The sequence below is a fragment of the Neodiprion fabricii genome, chromosome 2 (assembly GCF_021155785.1).
Source record: "Neodiprion fabricii isolate iyNeoFabr1 chromosome 2, iyNeoFabr1.1, whole genome shotgun sequence".
NCBI lineage: Eukaryota > Metazoa > Arthropoda > Insecta > Hymenoptera > Diprionidae > Neodiprion > Neodiprion fabricii.
In genome coordinates this window covers 40,972,333-40,984,461 of record NC_060240.1, presented here as the reverse complement: position 1 = coordinate 40,984,461, position 12,129 = coordinate 40,972,333, and the positions used below count along the sequence as shown (strand labels likewise).

Here is a 12,129-nt window from a genome sequence, read left to right as displayed (position 1 = left end):
CGCGACGGAGTTTTACTTTCGGCCTAAGAGGTCCGTCTCGCGCCGCCGACTTTTTCCAACACACTTCGCGACTCGATGGGCAAGGTCCGCAACCTCGTACCCACATTGCGGATTCTCTGTTTATCAAGCCACGCGTCTTTCGTCTGGCTGAATTCGTGGATCAAATGCGGAGAAACGTGGATCACCGGATGGGATTTTATGTCATAGCGTATTTTCGACCAAATATACGTTTCAATTTACAGCGGAGAATTGTTGCGCGAAATCCTGATATTTTTCATTTTTCTTTCTGTCATGTTTGTAACTTTTTTTTTTAATCTTTTTTTCCAACACATCGCGCGTCCCAGCAATATCACCGTTCTAATAAAGCATGCGGAAAGAATGTTTCGACTGTCAGCCGCACGTGTTATCGCTGCAATAAAAATGCCACTAAATATGATTCATTGAAGTAAATATACACACGGTTTCTACTAGATATAAAAAAAAACAAAAAACAAAAACGGACGCAAGGTGCATTCAAAAATCGTCAACTCTCTAACCGTGGTTCAAATTTTCGGTTCGCAGATTTAATCCCGATTTAAATATACACATGTATGTATACTATAATCAGGTTTACACATGTATACACATATGTACAATGTACACGCGTATTATATACCCTATTTTGGAGAAAAGGCTGCGGCGGTAACTTGTACCTGTAACGATCTATCAAAAAAGAGGCACGCCGCTCGTAAAATCGAATGCGAAATAAACCGCGTCCCCCTGCGAGTCGGACCCTCGATGTAGAATGTGAACGAGTCTTTTTTGCCGTTTTCTATGCCCCGTTCAGAAATTTGCCGCACGGTAAAATAAAATCTTTTACTACTAGTTTCAGAGAGGTATTTTTTCCCCCTCCCTTTGTCTTACCGCTTCCCTGCACCTCGATCTCGAGCTTTTACAATAACCGCGTTCTACTCTCCGCTTTCCATACATATAATCCCTTGACACGTGCGGATCATGCATCAGCACCGTTTCTACTCGGCGACGGTGAAATACTTTGCTATCCTCAGCGAATATTGAGAGAGGGGGTGGCGGAAGGGGGCGGTCAAGACGTCGAGGCGCTCTCAGATAAACGTTATCATTCGTACTCCGATCGATTCCACGGGAAGGAGACGAGGTCGAAGCTGGATAGCGAACTGGTGGATAAATTTCGCGATACGCGGATAAAAATGCATTGAATTAGAAAACGAGGCTTAACCCGCCTCCCGCCCTGTGTAAGTTCTTCGTTCGCTCGTCCCCTGCCATTTAATTTACCTCCCAATTCTCTCAACTCTTCCCTGCACGAGGGGAACAAAAATATCCGCAACGACCGAAAACTGGCCGAGTAAATAATTCGGGCAGAAAGATAAACACCCCGGGGCTCATGATTGGGATTTCCAAGTGAAACTCGGCGGAAATCTGGCTCCGGTGTTTTTTGTTTTTCTGCAGGGTTTCAAACCGTTCAACGTGTGTCATACTCAAGGTCTGCTAACAACGGTAACGAATGTTACAGCACCCAAGCGACGATAATCAAATTGACAAGTTTGCCGTGCCCGAATTTATTCGATAGGTACTCGCTAAGTCAGTCACGATTCATTGGAGTTCGCTTCATTGGTCAGGCAATTGCGGGAGTTCGATAAATTAGGAGGTATTGAAGTTCCGCTTCCGCAGAGAGTCTTCGCTCGCGAATGATGAGGACCGTTTTCGGAAAACCGCCGCGACGCTATTCATCGCGAGTCGAGCTGAGTCGGTTTTCAAGACGCGATAAAACTGACGACGAGATTCAAAGATCCTGAGAGCAAACAGCACCTCCCAAGCTGTCGTTGATTTATTCGCAGCTCAGACGCGATTCTCGTCCGCGGTCGAATCGCGATATTCGTCTCGGCGCTCGGTCGAGTATGAGAATATAAAATTCGAGAAGTCGCTGCAAAGCCCTTTGAACGTTTACAATTTTTCGCGAAAGGTAGGAAATCCTGCCGATATGTTTCGCCCGTCTTTGTACCAAGCTGGCTTCTCGCCTTCCCGGCGGATCAAGTTCCCCAGAATTTTTGATAGCTTTGGAAAACCTTGCTCGAAACGAACTTTCCCCGGGTCGAGCCTTTGCTTCGTCCGTCGTTTCACCCCGATTCGGGGACCACCGAATACCTCGAGCCAATTACCGGCGGGAACCTCGTTACGTCTCTACGGTAATATAAGTGGAACATGTCTCGAGGATACTCCTTCGGCTGCAGGAACTCAAATTCACTCCCAACGCGAAACAACCACGCGGGAGCGGCTCTAATCGCACGTAGGACATCGTCGAGTGTCGCACTCTACGTGTCGCGTTCAGGGTGTGCGGCGTTAAAACCAACGGACACATGCGGATAAACCATCGCGATGCCGAAACGAGGCGTGCATGCTGCGCGACGAAAGGTGGCGCCCATCTTGACTGCCCAAAGTGGTTAACTGCCGCGATTTAATTGCCCCGTCCACTATGGCTAATGGACGTGCCTGCCTACGGTGGGTGTATCAGAAATTAGCATCCATTATGGTCGTCGTCCGGCCCGTGTCGCTCCTCGAGTGAAAATTTGCGCGAAGGATATTTTCATTCTTTGATAAAGTCGTCTTGTAGCTACGGCAATTCCTTCGAATACGTGGAGTATCGGTGAGTTTTGTTCTTCGACAATTTTCAAATGAGACACGTTGAGTGATCGTTTTTTGAGAAATTTTTTCGAGCATTACGACACGCCTCGATTCAGCGTCGTTTGTCTTTCGCGTTGTGTTTAGGTCGGTGTCGGTGAAATATGACATCGGAACTTGTCCTTCTTGGGATCTTATCTCGCCGGGAAACACTGTTTCGCAACGTTATTTATCGCGGAGTCTTGTCGTTACGACAGCGTTATTCTGTTCGCATCGGTAATCAAATCGAGGCGTCTGTGCTACCGTGAATTTTTCATTCTTGTAACGTGCCAACGACTGCGAAGCTCACCGACGGCTGACAAGAAGTGAGGGTGAAATACTAAATACGAATTACGACTACGCAGCGTTAGCACTAAATTTGAATTTATAGCCACTGGTTATTGGCCGACTCGATTTCGACCCACTTCCGGAGCTATTTCACGATTTTCTACGACTAGTCTCGAAAGGCTTGCACGGTGATAATTTTAAACTCGGGAAGAAGAGTGAAAATAAATTTGGAAAAGGAGAAAAAATAAGATGAAATTGTGAACAGTAACAACAAAGTTTTCTTCGAGTTAACCTTTTCGTTTAATTATTATTCATGGAGTTTCATCATTAAACAAATTTTCTCACTAACCGTGTTTTAACGATTTATACGCTCGAGCAAAAAGCAATTTCGCAACAATTAATGCCAAAGTATTAATATTGAGGGTTGAATTAAATTCCTACTCACTGATATTTTTCAGTCTCGCAAACTTGCAATCTATTGGAAATAATAATGCGGGCACGGAGATGATGTTCGAAGGGATAGAAAGCAGGTAGACCAAAGCAACGAAGCCTCTCGACTTGCAGAGGGATAATTGAAGCCATAGACGCTTGTTGTAATCGCTAAAGCTGATTGCGAGCAATTTGTACGCGTAGAAGATATTTCATCATTCCATGATTCGAATTATGAAAGTCAAAGCACGCCGGGTCTTTCGCGTAAAATGGATTAACCTCGCTGCAATCTGCGTCATTTACGCGAATTAACGCACACCGATACATGCGAATATAATGAAGTCGAAGAGATTAACCAGAAACACGGTTTCATATTTTTAAGTCTGTCGCGCTGGCCGTGGGTTGAACTTCGAGTATGTTGCGTCAGTCGTTCCAGAACTCACGTAAAAAGGCTGCTTTTCATTCCGAAACAATTCGATTATCGTGATTCGTATTGGAAAAAAAAAAAAAAGAAAACACAGAATAATAGAGTATTCTCCTTTTTTTCACCCTCTCTCACTTATAAAATTATCAATAAATCTTAGAAAGATTACTTTTGTAATGAATTTCTTTCTGCGTCTGTATTATAAAACTCCGACAAAGGGCTGTGAATGCGAAAAATAAAAATAAATACCATTTCAGGCACGACGTTGAATATTGAAAATTCTCAGAAATGTAATATCACCGTTTGCGTGTGAAATTTTTTTTAATAAAATTCACACCATTTTTCACAGAACATTGCCATAGAAATGCCTGAGCATAATTCACGCAGATTTTTTCTAATTTGCACAGGAGCTTTAACTATCGCCAGAAATTTCGCAGAATTTTTCTTAATACCAATCTTGGTTGGAGCTAAACTGGTTATAAGGCTCATCCGGCTTCCGCGAAGCTCTTGAATAAAGGACTGCCTACATCACGGCATCACCGACGACGCAAAATATTAACAGGATACGCGCACCCGAGATAAATGCCTACCTCGGTATTGCAGCTTAGCCTCGGCGCGGAAAGCTCGCCGCGGAAGGAATATATATAACGGTCGAAATGAGCCAGCTGCATCCCTCTTGACTGACAACGAAGATATCCCAGATCGATCTCTCCGATTTCATTTCTTTTGTAACATGTTACAGTAGACTGAAAACCAAGTGACATGTATTTTTTTTTATCCGTCATTAAAAACTTTAAAGGGGTGAAAACACCATCGGGCGGTTTTTTTTTTTTTTTAATTCAGAAAACATCATTTTTCATTTCTCATTACGAGAAAATTATTCCAGTTGGAATGGTTAAAAAATATTATGTTCTTCTCGATGAAGCTGCAAAATCATCTCTTTTGACGTGTCTTACTTTGGGGGGTGGTTTCACCCCCTTAAAGCGTTGATTGGCGGATAAAAAAAATACTTGTCGCTTAGTTTTTAGTCTACTATATATAACATACTACAAAAGAAATGAAATCGGAGAGATCGATCTGGGATACCTTTCTTGTGAGGATAAACGGGGCGCAATCATTAGGGCGAATGGGGAAGTTTGCGTAACGGGACCGAAGTTACCCTTTGATTCCCATCGCAAAGAGGAATCTCGGGAGAAGTTTTTCTTGAGAACCGGTTAAAATTCACTGGCCCATCCTGCCTCTCGTCCTTCCAATTGATCGAGTCTCAGAGTTACGCCGAAGTTGTCGAGCGACTGGCAACTTCTAATTTCATGGCACAATAACCGATAAATACAGAGAAAAGTTTTCTACGCCCAGGCGACAAGACGTGCAATCGGACCAGTCGACGGATGCTGTATAATCTTGAACCGTTACTTCGCAATTTGACAAGTTCCGATCCCCTTGATCCTGCGGACCGCAATATTACTCATCCACTAAAGCGGTGCAGCTTCTGCAGGTGCGGGCACAGCTTCGACTCCGAAACTACTCCGATCAAGAGTTTTACAACTTAGGACGAGCGTACGGAGGAGTAATTTTAACTAGACCGTCCGCTTGTTGGATCACTCGGAAAGTAATCACCCCCGGCACTTACACTCGAACTCGTCTCGTTTATGTCGAAGCGGCTGTTAAAACCGGGCGATTAATCTGCTCCCGGTTTATAATGCATCGGTCATCTTGACGACCAAGTTTTCATTTTCAAGACGTGCGGATCACGGCGCAGAGTCATCGATTTTACAATTTGACATCTATCACTGCGGTAAGATAGCGTATCGTGACGCGGAAGGAAATTGCACGGCTGCAAGCTTTCGTTCCATAAGAGAACCGCGGACGATCAGGAGGTCCCCGCGGGATTCAAGTCATTTAGTTACTCGGGAGATTACCGGCGGGCAGCCATTCGTACGATTAAACGCACCGCCACTACCGCTTGATATAATTCCGCTTGATATAATGCCACTTACAATTAGTACAGTTTCACTCAATAAAATGCCGCTCGATGAAACGTTGTCTCTTTGAAAGCTCACTGCAATTGTGTTTTCGATTCGCTTGATCTATGTAAGAATTATCTCACAGGTTAGGATTGTGCATCAACGACGCTGTTTCCGATATTAATCGGCCGCTGCTAGATGTCCAAGTCGTGAGAACGCTTTCGGCGAAAATCATGAGAACGTGATCGCGATTTGTCAGAGCAAACTCATTCCGCGGTCACGTTGAATACAGATGTCGGTCTTCTACTCGCGGTATAAAGATATTTGCGCTTATTCGAGGAAGCTGCGTCGGTACACGCGATGGCCAATCTCTTCGAAATCCCGGATAGAAGACGCCAGGAGGCGATGCGGCTTCTGTTCGAAGGAGGCTACGTGCATCGGCGACGCCGCCTGCCGAACGGCTTCTCCTAGACGCGCGTCGAATGGCAAATAACCCTGTCCATGCGGACGAGGGGACGCGAACCGTGGATGAAATGGCGACTGGGTTTCCTTCGGTTTTTTTTTCAGCACGAATGAAATATCGAGGAAGTCTCGGAGCTTTGCCTTCGGCGTCTTTCGCGACAGAGAGATTAGATTAGATTAGATTATAGATATAGATATAGATATATATATATATATATAGAGAGAGAGAGAGAGAGAAGGAAATGTGTGGGAGGATACAACTGCGGGATGTTGTCATATTGGGATTGTTTATGCGAGGGTGGAGCCTGGATCTGGCGAACTCGAGCCATTCGAGCAGAGAAGGATGATGTAAAATTTTTTTATTCAATGAATGTGGGCGGTTTCCTGTTTGGGTAAGCGTTGCTCAATTAAAACTACCCGGTAAACTCTCTCGAGCATGTAAAGTGGATCCTGGGATTCTGGCGAACAGAAACCCTGAGTAAATAATCCCACACATCCTGGAGGACCTCGGGACTGAAAATCCCGATCAAACATTTTTCGTGGTGGCTCGTTTCAGGTGGTCCCGCATTTTCTCGCTTCGGCAACCTTCGAACCGGAAACTTGTTACAATTTTCATCCCCGATTCACGCAGCGGTCGCTTAATTTTCATTGTATTGAAAATTCAATTATCCACACTAGATCCTATCGATCCCGTCCCAGGCCCCGGTGGGACCTTTCCGATGGAAAGATGTTTCTACTCCGGACTTCGAAACAACCGACGAGGCGACTGCTCGATTAATCAGCTCTCTTCGGCGCGTCGCTCGCTGTTTCAACGCTACCCAGATTGTTCAATTTCAGACTGCACCGCGATGCGTTGATGCGATATTGCGGCGTGGAAAACCACCTCTGGAAACCTCAGCCGTCATCTGCTTCCTGGAAATGTAATTCTCGGGGGTTTTGCAGCCCGAGTTTAAATCACGAAGATGAATGATATTTCCCGGTGTTTCGAAGTCGAGGATTCTCCGTACTCTTCGCGAAAAGTCGGGGGGTTTTAAGACCTGAGTAGAAAGAAGCGAGAATTCGGAATTCCTTCGGCACCCTGTGACGCATAATTCTCCACCCCGGGTCCTCCAAGGCTGAAAGAGCGAACGAAACTCAAACTTTTAACGCGCCGAGATTCGGGCAGAAACAACCAAAGTCGTTTTGCAAAGAATCATCGGCGTCAGGATCACTGCTTTTAATTCAAGCCCCGAAAAGTTGATCTGATTTATGGACTAACGTGGAATTCCCGTTTCCACGGTAGCGGGTTGCAACTCTTGACGAAAGCCCGTAACGCAGTCGAGCTTATCGTTGACTCGCACCCCCCGTCGAGACTTAATACTCACTTTCCCCATTTTTCGCCCGAGAAAGAGAGATAACGCGTCTGGTAGCTGCCTTTCGACAACGTTAAACGTGGGCGTCTTTGTCGGTAGGTGCCTACATGCGGGGTAATTTGATGTTTCTGATCCCCGTTCCATCGGGACTTTGAACCTTCGTTGGGTTCAAAGAAGGGAATGGATTCGGTTGAGCTTTTCCGTGTGGATTAAAATCATCCCGGAGCGGCACACGCACCGTGACTCGGTATTGACGGGGGAATTCAGGAGCTGAATGAAAATGTTGGGTTCACATCTGGGGCTCGTTCTGTACGCGCGAACCTTTGACGCGAAGGCGCGAGGGTTAAACGACGCCGAGATGGATGCATCTGGTCCCGTTTTTCTCGCCTGCCTCTGGAAAACGGCCACACCGCTGGCTCTCCGCGTAACCAGACGGGCTTACGACCTTTTGAAGATACGGCTTCGGGTCGAGCAACAATCGACCGTAAACTCTGAATGGCCGATGTAAGTGTCGAGATGTTTCTAGGGCTCCACTTTTCACCTTAGCGAGTCAATACGACTCGAGCCTCGGGCATGTCTCGTTTCCCGTGACCTGAAAGGCTTGCGACGGTATCGAAATTTATATTCTCATAACGCTTGTCAACGAAGCGGCGTAAAAAATGGGGGATGAAAATTTAGGGGAGGTCTCGCGATAAGCCGGACAAGAAAATTTCGCTACCGCAATATTTTTCCTCACGCAGGTCGACGCGTATCCGAGTCTTTCTTTTCATAGAATATTAAACTCGTCCCTGTATGTGCGTACATTTTTTCGCATTTCTAGCCTGCTGCATAATTCCCGATACACGCCGTGAAAGTCACGAGTCTTGAGTTGTTTTGAAGCTGATGTTTGCGGGATGTTCCCGCAGAACTTTTAAAAAATTAATAAACCCAGTAAGGCGGACGATGGGTTCGTACCTCGAGGAAAAAGTGAGCCCCATTTTATTCATACCGCGCGGCTACTTCTTCTTCGTCTTCGTTCGCTTTCGACGGAATTTTCTCGCATACTCGTTCAAATTTGAAGAATTATTTTGATCTCGTTCAAGGGGAGGAAGACGGTGACAGATGAGAATCTACCGTCGACGGGAACGCGGATCCCGCAACGCCTATCAGTCATCCCCCGAAGGGTGTTTCTACGACAACGTATTATCGGGAATATTAAACCGGTGGGGTGCGTGTCTGTGTGTGTGTGTGTGAAAGAGAGAGAGAGAGAGGGGGGGGGGAGAGCTTCTTTTTCTCATCCAAAGTGGCGGGATTGGCTATAGGAACGCTGCCAATTTCAAAACGGTGTGTTTTTCCGGCCGAAAATCGACTGTGGGACGAAGTCGAAGGACTACCGATGAAAAATGAAGATCCAAACAATTAGTTGTTCCCCCATCGGGACTCACTCGAGCACCTTGTCTTCCAATTAAAAACCGTTCTGCCCGCAGGGGCAACGGACTTCTAATTCTCCGTGGCGCTCTCTCCTTGCTCTCTCCCTGAAAGCCCGCACGTGGAGGCTGATTGACGATCCCCCGATTCGAGATTCTCAATAACCATCGAGGACTCGCGCTCTGATTCGCTGGGACGGAAAAATATACGAGTTAAGCTTCTTAACGATGCTCGGTAATTATTTCTCCGTTACGTACTTACCTCTCACCGCCGTGCGTCTCGCTCAAGGTTATTAAATATTATTATATCTGTCATCTTTAGGGCTGCAGAGAGAGAGAGAGAGAGTTTTTGCTCTACAGCCGCAGCTCTCGCACGCTCGAGATATAAAACTTTAATGAGAGAATGCATTATGCAAATATTCCAGTGCCGCACTCTTCGGGTCAATGCAGCCCGAGCGGGTTACACGCTCCTGTATTTCATTAGCGAACATGTAGCTAAAACCTCTCTCCTCGCTTTATTATCATCGCCCTCATTTACCCGGCGATAAAAAGAAGCGCCCACTCTTTCGTTTCGATAGAATATGCAGAGAAGCAGCTATCTTTTTTAAGCTGTACGATTCCAAAGTTTCGAAAGTGTCTTCCTACAATTAATTTCAATACTTCACGTTTTACAACGAATTGACAAAATTCTACGGAAAATCAATCGTACACACGCTAACATGTGGCATAAAAATGTTGGAGCTTTTAGCGATTGGCATTAGCGAAATGGCGATTATCTAGACGTTCGAAAGTATTGCTGATTCCCACATTTGTTTATTCTTTTTTCACGAATCAATATCATCTTCTTGTTTCATCAATTATTACGAAAAATGGTTTGTAGTTTTTGGTAAATCAACCACTTCTACGACTTTTCATGCCGAAAGCAGAGCTTCTTTTCATTTCATTGTTTGGCGAGTCTGCTGCTCAATAAAAAGCTCGAGTAAGGAGAAACGTCGTCGTCTTCTTCGTTTCTATTTTTGGCGGGCTGTAATTCGATTCTTGGACTGTGAATCTTCATCTTACATATTCGAGACAACCGAGCCGATGTTATTTTATCCGTACCTTATATCTGTCGTCTCCACTTTAGAATTTTCAAGATATTCTATTCACCAAATTGAATCTAACTTTGCTTAATTTCAATTTACAGTGAGGTCGAAGAGAGCTTGACGCCTCTCGCCCGCTTTCACCCGCCACTCCGCAGGCCCTCGTCTTCTAACCTCGCTCCCTCAACTCTCCCCCCTTCTGTCTATTATTAGAGAAGTAATTCACGAGCCATTAATGTATTCGCATTATACGTGCCTACCTGTGTACAGTTTTGAAGGGGAAAATTGAATCGAGTAATCCACTCGAACCAGATTAACTTCTTATTCAATTTACGACGTAGAAAAATTTTCGACAATTTTTAAACCGTAACAAAGAGATATATATTGTTAATTCATTTTGTTTTTTTCATTCTTTCTTCACGTAAAACTTGGTCGGATATTCGGAGGTGCGATAATATAAATCTTTCTCCTTCTTCGTCCATTAGTATTTACAAATTGTTTCCACGTAAATGTTTTACCCACACGGAGGTACGATGAGAAAGGTGAAGGAGTTCACGTTTCTGCTTGATAAATCCAAGAGTCGTCCCAAAACTAAAATGCGTCCTGGGACGTACGAGATTTGCGGCTGTACAGGCGCGTGAAAGGATATCTCCATCAGGACCAGGCCTCGCGGCTTATGAAGGACACATTTATCCGGCCAGCTATCGCAAGCTCGCGTGTATCGGGAGGTACAAAAAGGTGGTCATTCGTCACACCGAGATACCTCGCCATTAAAAATTTACGTGGGTGGTTATTCGGTAACCCCTTCGGTAATGGCTGTACGCCTCCTCAGCCAGCATTAAAAAAATATATGCATAATTTATTTGTGGTCGTCAACACGCGCGTTATGCGAAAACGAGCATCGTGTTTCTTTTTCCTCTAGCTGAGTTTCTCATCCCGAGTATTGGCACCGCGACTCCCGTTAATTAAGCCAGTGATAATTATCTGCCGCCGAGGGCTGGATTACACGCAGTGTTCGCAAAGCGAATGAAATTTGTAAAGTCCACAGCAAAGGCCGGCCGTCAATCTCGCTGTTGATGTCAACCTGGAACGGAAGCTTTCGCCTCTGAGCATTCGAGTTGAACTTCGAATTCGGGTTTCGCGGACATTCGGTAAAATAACCCAGGGCTCTTTGACCGATGCGCAGTTAAACACTCTTGTAATTACCGTAAATCCGTTTACTCCTTCTAGCCGAGGACTCCGATTACTAATCGGAAATTTTCTTTCAAGGGTGTTGAAACTCTGGGAATAAAAAGCACTCGGAGTGATAAATTTGTCGCTCAATCAAGGATTGTTCCAATATCCGCTGATTATCACAGAACGGAGGTCGTGGTTACCGAGCATTCGTTGGATTCCAGATTGGATTTCAAACGCGTTTTTTACAGGAACGAAATAATTTGAATCTGACCAGATTGTGATTAATTGCTGTAAAAACGGATCTGGATTAACTGCAAATTGTCATTAGTCGTATATTTCTTTCTCGCCGCTCTTTCTTAACGGGTTTTGCGAAATAGGTTTGATATATTAGCCTGCTCATCGATCCGTCCGACAACTGCAACAATTTGGCTATCCCCTGAGCGGAGCCCTGATTCACTGGGAACATTACCGAAAAATCTCTTGGTTTTACATCCCAGCATCCATCCACCCCGGTTTAATGGATTAACCCGTGAGAGACGATGAAAAAAGCCAGTTTTTCGTAGTCGACCAAGTTTTTCGGGCGAAATAAAAAAGGAAAAAAGAGTAAAAAATTTGCAAGAAACGTAAAGATATGAAAAAAAAGGGGCACAAGATTTAAGCTCATCCACTACACGGTTCCTGTTATATGTGCCTTGAAATTTTTTCAACTCTGCTAAGAAGCGAAAAATAGGGTCGCTTTAGACTCCGAGGAAACCGTAAGGAATGTGCAAAAGTCGTTTGAGATCGCCGGTACGTTTCCGCGCATCGTATATTCCTCACGTGTCTCGACGTTTAACTGATGGCCTACCTTATACTCCTCAGCGAATGCACTGT

The 12,129-nt window shown here is 45.1% G+C and overlaps 1 protein-coding gene across 1 annotated transcript in view; it reads left to right on the top strand.

The window, feature by feature from the left end:
• LOC124175658 overlaps positions 1-12,129 on the top strand; it is a 51,586-nt gene that overhangs the window by 29,779 nt on the left and 9,678 nt on the right. The gene's annotated exons all lie outside the window — the stretch shown is intronic.